Raw genomic sequence first — 12,393 nt, 5'->3', positions numbered from 1 at the left:
TCTGTGGTATTCCGAGTAGGATCCGGGAAGGGATGGCTGTGACGAGCTTCAAACTCGCGAGTGTTGGGCATAGCGACAGACGCAAAAGGATGGTGAATCCTATTCCAGTATGATCGAGAACCTCCAGATGATTAGCCATGCAGTGACAGCACATTGGATCATTTTTACAGAGAGGATGGGAAGTAGCCATTGACAACGGTGATGCCCTACACAAAGCTTGCCATGGAAGGGAGTAGGAATGGTTGGATGAAGATAGCAGGAAACCAGAGGTTCAGAGGAACGAAAGCATCTCTATACGCTTATCCGAAATTCTCACCAATGAATTACATAAGTATCTCTATCCTATTTTATGTTTTATTTATCTTTTAATTATGAAAACTCTACAACCATTTGAATCCGCCTGACTGAGATCTACAAAGTGACCATAGCTTGCTTCATACCAACAATCTCCGTGGGATCGACCCTTACTCACGTAAGGTTTATTACTTGGACGACCCAGTGCACTTGCTAGTTAGTTGTATGAAGTTGTGAAACAGAATTAAGAACATGAACGTGCGTATGTAGTTTTTAGCGCCGTTACCAAGGGAGTAAAGATCACGATTTCGCACACCAAGTTTTTGGCGCCGTTGCCGGGGATTGTTCGAGTTTGGACAACTGACGGTTTATTTTGTTGCTTAGATTAGGAAAAAAATTTATCTTTTTAATTTAGAGTCATTAAATTTGAGTCTTTTATCTTTATTTTTCCTCTCTATTTTTTTCAAAAATTTCAAAAAGGTTTTTCAAGAAAATATTATTTTTTTTCTTTCTTTAATAACTCAGTTGGTTACAGCGTTGTGCTTATGTTCTTGGTAACTATTGCTTCTTTGAGTTTCAGTGTTTATTAATTACAGTGATTTTCAAATTTTTTGGTATCTTCCTTTCAAAACTTTTCAAAAATAAATTTTCTTTGATTAAATCTTGTATCAAATTTTTAAGTTTGGTGTTCTCTTGTTATTTTTCTTTAATTTTCGAAAATTCATTTTTAGTTTTCTAAAAATTTTAAGTTTGATGTTTTTTTTATATTTTTGAGTTCCTTGAGTTTTGTTCTTTGTGTTCTTCTTGATCTTCAAGTTGTTCTTGTGTTTTCTTTTTGTTTAATCTTAAAATTTTTTTTAGTTTGGTGTTCCTTGGTGTTTCCCTCCAAAATTTTTGAAAATAAGGAGCATTAGATCTAAAAATTTTAAGTTTTGTGTCTTTTTATTGTTTTTCTCTTTACTCGTTGAATTCAAAAATATCTTTTTCCTTTATTTTAATTGATTTTTCGAATTTTCCTTTTAAAAATTCAGATTTTATTTTAAAATTTTCTATTTTATCTTATCTTAGTTTTAAAATTTCAAAATTTAAATCTTTTTAAAAAAAAATCATATCTTTTTCAAAATCTTATCTTATCTTATTTCAAATTTCAAATTTCAACTTTCAAAATTCAAAATTCAAATTTCAAATTTCAAATTTCAAAATTAATTTTCAAATTTAAAATTTAAATTTCAACACTTTTTAATTTAAATTCCTTCTCTTCACTTACATAGCTTATCTTATCTTTTCTAATCTCAAATCGTAAAATCAAATCTTTTTCATATCTTTTATTTTATTTTATTTTATTTTCTTACAAGTATCTTTAATTTTAAGACATATATTTTTCAAAACTTCCTAACTAATTTCTCTCTCTTCATTTTTTTCGAAAATCCTCACCCACATTTTTTTCAAATCTTTTTAATTAATTTAGTTTTCAATTTTCTTTTATTTCTTTTTCTTCTAATTTTAAAAAATATAGTAAATTTTTTAGTTATTTTATTTTATTTTATTTTATTTTAATTTCGGTTTTCGAAAAAAAAAATATATAAAATCATAAAAATAAAAAAAATATTTTGTGTTTCTTGTTTGAGTCTCGAGTCAATTTTTAAGTTTGGTGTCAATTGTATTTTTTCTAAAAATTTATGCATTTTTCAAAAATTCATGCATTCATAGTGTTCTTCATGATCTTCAAGTTGTTCTTGGTAAGTCTTCTTGTTTGATCTTGATATTTTCTTGTTTTGTGTCTTTTCTTGTTTTTCATATGCATTCTTGAATTATTAATGGCAAAAAAATAAAAAATTTTAAGTTTGGTGTCTTGCATGTTTTTCTTTTCTTAAAAATTTTCAAAAATAAGTCTTGATGTTCATCTTGATCTTCAAAGTGTTCTTGGTGTTCATCTTGACATTCATAGTGTTCTTCTATGCATTGTGTGTTTTGATTCATAATTTTTATGTTATGTGTTATTTTTCATGTTTTTCTCTTTCCTCATTAAAAATTCAAAAATAAAAAATATATCTTTCCCTTTTTCTCTCATAAATTTTCGAAAATTTGAGTTGACTTTTTCAAAATCTAGTTGTTTCTTATGAGTCAAATCAAATTTTCAATTTAAAAATCTTATCTTTTTCAAAATCTTTTTCAAAAATCAAATCTCTTTCATTTTTCTTATTTATTTTCGAAAATTATAAAAATATTTTTCAAAAAATCTTTTTCTTAATTTTATCTCATAATTTTCGAAAATATTATCAACAATTAATGTTTTGATTCAAAAATTTCAAGTTTGTTACTTTCTTGTTAAGAAAGATTCAAACTTTAAGTTCTAGAATCATATCTTGTGATTACTTGTGAGTCAAGTCATTAATTTTGATTTTAAAATTCAAATCTTTTTCAAACTAATTTTAATCATATCTTGCTATCATATCTTTTTAACTCATATCTTTTTCAAAAATTTAATTTTAAAATATCTTTTCTAACCTCTTTTCTAACTTCCTATCTTTTCAAAATTTGACTTTCGAATCTTTTTCAATCAATCTTATCTTTTTGTTTCAATCACATCTTTTCCAAATTTCAATCTTATCTTTCCAAAATTTAATTTTCAAAATCTCTTAACCACTTAATTTTTTTGTTTGATTCTTATCTTTTTCAAAACTGCCCAACTAACTCTCTACCTTTAATTTTCGAAAATTCATTCCCTCTTTTTCAAAATTTTATTTTAATTAACTAATTGTTTTAATTTTAAGTTAATTTTAATTATTAGTTTTTGAATTTTAAATTTAATTTTAAAATATTTTTATTTTATTTTGTTTAATTTTTGAATTCCTTTCTTATCTCTCATCTCCTTCTATTTATTTATTCATCTACTAACACTTCTCCTCACCCAAAAATCGAACCCCTTCTTCTCCTCTGAGTTTGAATTCTTCTCTTCTTCATTCTTTTTCTTCTTTTCTTCTACTCACACAAGGAAACCTCTATACTGTGGTAAAAAGGATCCCTATTATTATTTTCTGTTCCCTTCTTTTCCATATGAGTAGGAGCAAGGACAAGAACATTCTTGTTGAAGCTGATCCAGAACCTGAAAGGACTCTGAAAAGGAAACTAAGAGAAGCTAAAATATAACAATCCAGAGACAACCTTACAGAAATTTTCGAAAAGGAAGAGGAGATGGCAGCCGAAAATAATAATAATGCAAGGAGGATGCTTGGTGACTTCACTGCACCTAATTCCAATTTACATGGAAGAAGCATCTCAATTCTTGCCATTGGAGCAAACAACTTTGAGCTTAAACCTCAATTAGTTTCTCTGATGCAACAAAACTACAAGTTTCATGGACTTCCATCTGAAGACCCCTTTCAGTTCTTAACTGAATTCTTGCAGATCTGTGATACTGTTAAGACCAATGGGGTTGATCCCGAGGTCTACAGGCTTATGCTTTTCCCGTTTGTTGTAAGAGACAGAGCTAGAGTGTGGTTGGACTCTCAACCCAAAGATAGCCTGAACTCTTGGGATAAGCTGGTCATGGCTTTCTTAGCCAAGTTCTTTCCTCCTCAAAATCTTAGCAAGCTTAGAGTGGATGTTCAAACCTTCAGACAGAAAGAAGGTGAATCCCTCTATGAAGCTTGGGAGAGATACAAGGAACTGACCAAAAAGTGTCCTTCTGACATGCTTTTAGAATGGACCATCCTGGATATATTCTATGATGGTCTGTCTGAATTATCAAAGATGTCATTGGACCATTCTGCAGGTGGATCTATTCACCTAAAGAAAACGCCTGCAGAAGCTCAAGAACTCATTGACATGGTTGCAAATAACCAGTTCATGTACACTTCTGAAAGGAATCCTGTGAATAATTGGACGCCTATGAGGAAGGGAGTTCTTGAAATTGATGCTCTGAATGCCATATTGGCTCAGAACAAACTATTGACTCAGCAAGTCAATATGATTTCTCAGAGTCTGAATGGAATGCAAGCTGCATCCAACATTACTCAAGAGGCATCTTCTGAAGAAGAAGCTTATGATCCTGAGAACCCTGCAATAGCAGAGGTAAATTATATGGGTGAACCTTATGGAAACACCTATAACCCCTCATGGAGAAATCACCCAAATTTCTCATAGAAGGATTAACAAAAGCCTCAACAAGGCTTTACTAATGGTGGAAGAAAAAGGTTTAACAATAGTAAACTTTTTCCATCATCCACTCAGCAACAGACAGAAAATTCTGAGCAGAATCCATCTAGCTTAGCAAATTTAGTCTCTGATCTATCTAAGGCCACTCTGAGTTTCATGAATGAAACAAGGTCCTCCATTAGATATTTGGAGGCACAAGTGGGCCAGCTGAGTAAGAAGATCACTGAAACTCCTCCTAGTACTCTCCCAAGCAATACAGAAGAGAATCCAAAGAGAGAGTGCAAGGCCATTGATATAACCATCATGGCCGAACCTACAGGGGAGGAAGAGGACGTGAATCCCAGTGAGGAAGACCTCCTGGGACGTCCAGTGATCAACAAGGAGTTTCCCTTTGAGAAGCCAAAGGAATCTGAGGCTCATCTAGAGACCACAGAGATTCCATTAAACCTCCTTATGCCCTTCATGAGCTCTGATGAGTATTCTTCTTCTGAAGAGAATGAGGATGTTACTGAAGAGCAAGTTGCCAAGTACCTTGGTGCAATCATGAAGCTGAATGCCAAATTATTTGGTAATAAGACTTGGGAAGATGAACCTCTCTTGCTCATTAATGAACTGAGTGATCTGGATCAACTGACATTGCCTCAGAAGAAATAGGATCCTGGAAAGTTCTTAATACCTTATACCATAGGCACCATGACCTTTGAGAAGGCTTTATGCGACCTTGGGTCAGGGATAAACCTCATGCCACTCTCTGTAATGGAGAAACTGGGAATCCTTGAGGTACATGCTGCCAATTTCTCATTAGAGATGGCAGACAAATCTATGAAAATGGCTTATGGACTAGTAGAGGACGTGTTAGTAAAGGTTGAAGGCCTTTACATCCCTGCTGATTTCATAATCCTAGACACTGGGAAGGATGAGGATGAATCCATCATCCTTGGAAGACCCTTCCTAGCCACAGCAAGAGCTGTGATTGATGTAGACAGAGGAGAATTGATCCTTCAACTGAATGAGGACAACCTTGTGTTTAAAACCCAAGAATCTCCTTCTGTAACAATGAAGAGAAAGCATAGAAAGCTTCTCTCAGTACAGAGTCAACTAAAGCCCCCACATTCAAACTCTAAGTTTGGTGTTGGGAGGCCTCAGCTAAACTCTAAGTTTGGTGTTGAACTCCCATATCCAAACTCTAAGTTTGGTGTTGGGAGTCTATAAAATTGACCTGATCACCTGTGTGGCTCCATGAGAGCCCACTATCAAGCTATTGACATTAAAGAAGCGCTTGTTGGGAGGCAACCCAATTTTTATTTATCTAATTTTATTTTTATTTTTATTGTTCTTTCATGTTTTATTAGGTTCATGATCATGTGGAGTCATAAAATAAATACAAAAATTAAAAAAAGAATAAAAAACAGCAGAAGAAAAATCACACCTTGGAGGAAGGACTTAAACGCCAGTAAGGAGCATCTGGCGTTGAACGCCAGAAACAAGCAACATCCTGGCGTTCAAATGCCAGGAATGCACCCTGAGAAGAGCAGGCGCTGAACGCCAGAAACAAGCATAAAACTGGCGTTCAACGCCAGAAACATGCTGCATCTGGGCGTTGAACGCCTAGAACAAGCATCAATTCAGCGTTTAAATGCCAGAATTGCATGCAAAGGCATTTTACATGTCCAATTGGTGCAGGGATGCAAATCCTTGACACCTCAGGATCTGTGGATCCCACAGGATCATCTCAGTATCTGTGGACCCCACAGGATCCCCACCTACCTCCACTCATATTCTCCCCTCTTCTCAATATTCATCCTCTCTTCCCAATAAACACCCTTCCCCAAAACCCTTCACCAATCACCTCAAACTCTCTTCCCTATTACCCCTTCACCACTCACATCCATCCACTCTTCCCCATAAACCCTACCTACCTTCAAAATTCAAAATCACTTTCCCACCCAAACCCACCCAAAATGGCCGAACCTACCCCCTGTTCCCTCACTATATAAAGCCCTCCTTCCCTCCTTCATTTCCACACCACATAACCCTCTCTTCTATACCTTGGCCGAATACACCCCCCTCCCTCTCCTCCATATTTTTGCTTCTTCTTCTTCTTTTCTTTCTTCTCTTGCTCGAGGACGAGCAACATTCTAAGTTTGGTGTGGTAAAAGCATAAGCTTTTTTGTTTTTCCATTACCATTGATGGCACCTAAGACCGGAGAAACCTCTAGAAAAGAGAAAGGGAAGACAAAAGCTTCCACCTCCGAGTCATGGGAGATGGAAATATTCATCTCCAAAACCCACAACTAAGGGTGGAACAGCAAGGGCACTCCATCACCCTTCATAAAATTAGAGAAGATCAAAGAGCAATGAGGGAGGAGCAACAAAGACAAGGAAGAGACATAGAAGAGCTCAAGGACATCATTGGTTCCTCAAGGAGAAAACGCCACCATCACTAAGGTGGACTCATTCCTTGTTCTTAAATTTTCTGTTTTTCATTTTTTATGTTAAATGTTTATTTATGTTTGTGTCTTATTACATGATCATTAGTGTCTAAGTGTCTATGCCTTAATGTAGTGAATATGAATCCATCACCTCTCTTAAATGAAAAATGTTTTGAAAAGAAAAGAACAAGAAGTACATGGTTTTGAATTCATCCTTGAAACTAGTTTAATTATTTTGATGTGGTGACAATACTTTTTGTTTTCTGAATGAATGCTTGAATAGTGCATATGTCTTTTGAAGTTGTTGTTTATGAATGTTAAATATGTTGACCTTGAAGAATAAGGAAAAAGGAGACATGTTATTTGATAATCTGAAAAATCATAAAAATGATTCTTGAAGCAAGAAAAAGCAGTGAATACAAAAGCTTGCAGAAAAAATGTGAAAAAATAGTGAAAAAATGGGAAAAAAAAGCAAGCAGAAAAAGCCAATAGCCCTTAAAACCAAAAGGCAAGGATAATAAAAAGGATCCAAGGCTTTGAGCATCAGTGGATAGGAGGGCCTAAAGGAATAAACTCCTGGCCTAAACGGCTAAACAAAGCTGTCCCTAACCATGTGCTTGTGGCGTGAAGGTGTCAAGTGAAAACTTGAGACTGAGCGGTTAAAGTCAAGGTCCAAAGCAAAAAGAAGAGTGTGCTTAAGAACCCTGGACACCTCTAATTGGGGACTTTAGCAAAGCTGAGTCACAATCTGAAAATGTTCACCCAGTTATGTGTCTGTGGCATTTACGTATCCGGTGGTAATACTGGAAAACAAAGTGCTTAGGGCCACGGCCAAGACTCATAAAGTAGCTGTGTTCAAGAATCAACATACTGAACTAGGAGAATCAATAACACTATCTGAACTCTGAGTTCCTATAGATGCCAATCATTCTGAACTTCAATGGATAAAGTGAGATGCCAAAACTATTGAAGAGGCAAAAAGCTACAAGTCCCGCTCATCTGATTGGAGCTATATTTCATTGATATTTTGGAATTTATAGTATATTATCTTCTTTTTATCCTATTTAATTTTCAGTTTCTTGGGGACAAGCAACAATTTAAGTTTGGTGTTGTGATGAGCAGATAATTTATACGCCTTTTGGCATTGCTTTTACATAGTTTTCAGTATGATTTAGTTAGTTTTTAGTATATTTTTATTAGTTTTTAATTAAAATTCACATTTCTGGACTTTACTATGAGTTTGTGTGTTTTTCTATGATTTCAGCTATTTTCTGGCTGAAATTGAGGGACCTGGGCAAAAATCAGATTCAGAGGTTGAAGAAGGACTGCAGATGTTGTTGGATTCTGACCTCCCTGCACTCAAAGTAGATTTTCTGGAGCTACAGAACTCCAAATGACGCGCTCCCAATTGCGTTGGAAAGTAGACATCCAGAGCTTTCCAGCAATATATAATAGTCCATACTTTGCCCGAGTTTAAACGATGAAAACTGGCGTTGAACGCCAGTTTCATGTTGTAGTCTGGCGTTCAGCGCCAGAAACAAGTCGCAAAGTGGAGTTCAATGCCAGAAATACGTCACAAACTAGCGTTCAACTCCAAGAATAATCTCTCCACGTGTAAACTTCAAGCTCAGCCCAAGCACACACCAAGTGGGCCCCGGAAGTAGATTTCTGCATCATTTACTCATTTCTGTAAACCCTAGTAACTAGTTTAGTATAAATAGGACTTTTTACTATTGTATTTACATCTTTAGTTTCATCTTTGGATCACGTTTGGGGGCTGGCCATTCGGCCATGCCTGAACCTTATCACTTATGTATTTCCAACGGTAGAGTTTCTACACTCCATAGATTAAGGTGTGGAGCTCTGCTGTTCCTCATGAATTAATACAAAGTACTACTGTTTTTCTATTCAATTCAAGCTTATTCCGATTCTAAGATATTCATTCGCACCTCAACATGAATGTGATGATCGTGACAGTCATCATCATTCCCAACTATGAACGCGTGCCTGACAACCACTTCCGTTCTACCTTAGATTGAATGAGTATCTCTTGGATTTCTTAATCAGAATCTTCGTGGTATAAGTTAGAACCCATGGATGGCCATTCTTGAGATCCGGAAAGTCTAAACCTTGTCAGTGGTATTCCGAGTAGGATCCGGGAAGGGATGGCTGTGACGAGCTTCAAACTCGCGAGTGCTGGGCATAGCGACAGACGCAAAAGGATGGTGAATCCTATTCCAGTATGATCGAGAACCTCCAGATGATTAGCCATGCAGTGACAGCACATTGGACCATTTTCACAGAGAGGATGGGAAGTAGCCATTGACAACGGTGATGCCCTACACAAAGCTTGCCATGGAAGGGAGTAGGAATGGTTGGATGAAGACAGCAGGAAACCAGAGGTTCAGAGGAACGAAAGCATCTCTATACGCTTATCCAAAATTCTCACCAATGAATTACATAAGTATCTCTATCTTATTTTATGTTTTATTTATATTTTAATTATGAAAACTCTACAACCATTTGAATCCGCCTGACTGAGATCTACAAAGTGACCATAGCTTGCTTCATACCAACAATCTCCGTGGGATCGACCCTTACTCACGTAAGGTTTATTACTTGGACGACCCAGTGCACTTGCTGGTTAGTTGTACGAAGTTGTGAAACAGAATTAAGAACATGAACGTGCGTATGTAGTTTTTAGCGCCGTTACCAAGGGAGTAAAGATCACGATTTTGCACACCAAAGATCCTTCATCATGTCCAACATTCAAAGTAAAAGCTGAACTATCATCATTTGTTGCTCTTCTTTTAACCCTAGCCTTAAGTTGATATTCACATACTAATTCTTCCATCATTTTCTTTACCTTGCTCAGATGATTCTCACTTTGAGATCCATATATTTTAGGAAAAAAAATTTCAATAACTTCATCTTATACCTAGGGTCTAAGATAGCTCCCACAGCCACGACTTCATTAATTTGATCCCAATACTTTTCAAACTTACTAATCATATTTGTTGCCATTGTATGAATCATCTCATTGAGACTAAGCAACCACTCATTCAATGTCAATCTCATTTCACACACCTTGGGAAAGTACAAATTTGTCGTTCGATATAAAGTGCCAGAGAATAATTCAGTCAAACTATAAAAGACTTCTAATTTATCAACAAGTTCATTTGCCATTTTTCACTCATCATCAGATGGTACAACTTTATACAGAGATTCACGATGTCTTAAACGCTCAAAAACTTCTCTATATGGCACAGCAGAAGCAAGCATTAGATAAGTTGAATTCCATCTAGTTCTACAATCAAGTGCAAGCTTTCTCCTATAATTAATATTCAATTGCCTACAAGTCTCTTCAAAATTTTCTTCCCTCTTCTGTGTTGCAACCCAAAAAGAAACACTATCTCTGATTTTTTCAATAGAACCATATATTGCATTCATGCCATCTTTCACAATCAAATTCACAATGTGAGCACAACAACGCATGTGAAAAAATTCCCCTGTCTTAACAAAGTTAGACGGTGAAATCTTATCAAGCACAAGATGAATCATGGCATCATTTGTACTACAATTATCAACCGTTAATGTTGATAATTTTCTATCTATATTCCAATCATACAAGGAATTCACCAAAGCATCACTAAGAACTTTAGCAGTATGGGGTGCAGGCACATATGTAAACCTAGAGTAATGTAAATATAATAAACAATTATGACATTAAAATTCAAATATTTAAAAGATGCTAAAAGTATAAATAATACCTTACAAGCCGATTTTGCAAGTTCCAATCATCATCAATAAAGTGAGTTGTAATCGCCATATAGCCTTTGTTTTGACAATCAGCACTCCACATATCAGTAGTTATAGCAATGCGACTTGAATTTTTTCCCAACAATTTTAGAAGCTTTGCCTTTTCAGCTTCATACATCTTCTCAACATCACTTCTCAGTGTATTTCTTGTATAAAATTTGAACAAAGGTTGAGACTCAGCCATAAACTCATGAAAACCCGATTGCTCAACAAACAACATAGGGTGTTTGTCCCTAATAACCCATCTTGTAAGTGCTCGTCGTGCTCCCTCTTAACTAAATGTGAAGTTTCCAACCAAAAGTGAATCCGTTGGCCTTCCCGTTCCTGTTGAACCTGATGATTGCTGCACTGTTTTCAATATTGATTGCTTTGGTCCCCTAACAGTACGAATCGGGCAATCTTTCTTGCTTCGTGTCACCTCCAATCTTTCTTTCACAATATTTACATATTTCCTTCCACTTTCCATTTATTTGCTCCCTCTTAAAATGTTTCCAAGCCTCAGAAGTTAATCCTTTTTTGTTAGGACTATTTTGCACACTTTGGCTAACTTCTTGCCCTCCCTCTTGTGTTTCTTCTTGTCCCTCCTCTTGTGTTCCTTGGACATGTGCTTCAATTGCTTGACCCTCAGCATCTTTAGTTGGTTCTGTCTCATTATTATTTTCAATAGGAGTCGAGCTTAAACTATTCATCATATACAGTAAGATTTAATACAGAAACACTAAATTAAAATTCAATACATAAACACTAAATCACATAATCAACTCAAAACAATCAAATTGAACCAGCAACTCAGAATATAATTAATCCCACACCAGGAAACAGCATACTACTAATTTGTGACTCAGAAAAAAAACTTCAAGAAAATAGTATGATCTTTAATGATTTCTATGACATAGAAAAATGTCAAACATGTGATGTTATGGATTACATACACATGCAGTAACAGTTTATAGAGCTTGTGTTTTGGTCATTTTGTGAAGTCAGATTGCTTATTTTACATCCCTTAAGTAATCAATATTCTAAGGATCTCACTTAGTATTTTTTGTTTTTCATGATCTCAGTTCGGTGTACAACTTTCATCATTATGTGTCTATGATTAAGATTTAAGAATATCTAACTATTATAATCATAATTAAGGTTTTCTAGAATGATGAAATTTTCTAGAAGTGAATCTGGTTCTGGCCAATAACTCTAAATTACAAGATATTCAAGTTTATTAACGGAATAACGGCCAATGTTGAAGCACTGTGATAGATGTAGATAAATAAATTAAAGTGGAGGAGAGGAAGCACAATAAAATCAGAATTCATAATTAATGAAAAATAAAAAAAATTGAAGTACGAAAAAAAATAAAAAAATAGCCACCAATTATCAGAAATTCATAGAACAAAACATTCATTAACAAAAACAATAGCCACCAACTTCAATAAATCAAAATCACCATCAAATTCATGAAAAAAAACAAAAACCTAAAGTGAAATACCAAAATACAAGATGAAAAGGAGATAGTAGTGAATCTTACTAGGGATAAAAGAGAGAAATGGCCGAAGAGGTTAGACACATCGGTGAAGAGAAGAGCGGCGAACGACGCGGAAGAGGGCGAACGGGGCGGTGCGGTGATGATACAGTGAGTGGGCCGGCTGAGACGGACAGTGGCGAGGCCGTGACGGTGGTGGTCGGAGGTGGCTGG

The 12,393-nt window shown here is 35.3% G+C and overlaps 1 non-coding gene across 1 annotated transcript; it reads right to left on the bottom strand.

Annotated features, from left to right (window-relative positions):
- Nucleotides 1-3,885: 3,885 nt before the first annotated feature.
- On the bottom strand, nucleotides 3,886-3,993 carry LOC112731818 (small nucleolar RNA R71). Its single transcript, XR_003167575.1, has one exon. It is a non-coding gene; the product is annotated as a small nucleolar RNA R71 (small nucleolar RNA).
- Nucleotides 3,994-12,393: the final 8,400 nt, after the last annotated feature.

This window comes from Arachis hypogaea, chromosome 12 (genome assembly GCF_003086295.3).
Source record: "Arachis hypogaea cultivar Tifrunner chromosome 12, arahy.Tifrunner.gnm2.J5K5, whole genome shotgun sequence".
Lineage (NCBI taxonomy): Eukaryota > Viridiplantae > Streptophyta > Magnoliopsida > Fabales > Fabaceae > Arachis > Arachis hypogaea.
This window is presented reverse-complemented; position numbering and strand designations above follow the sequence as displayed.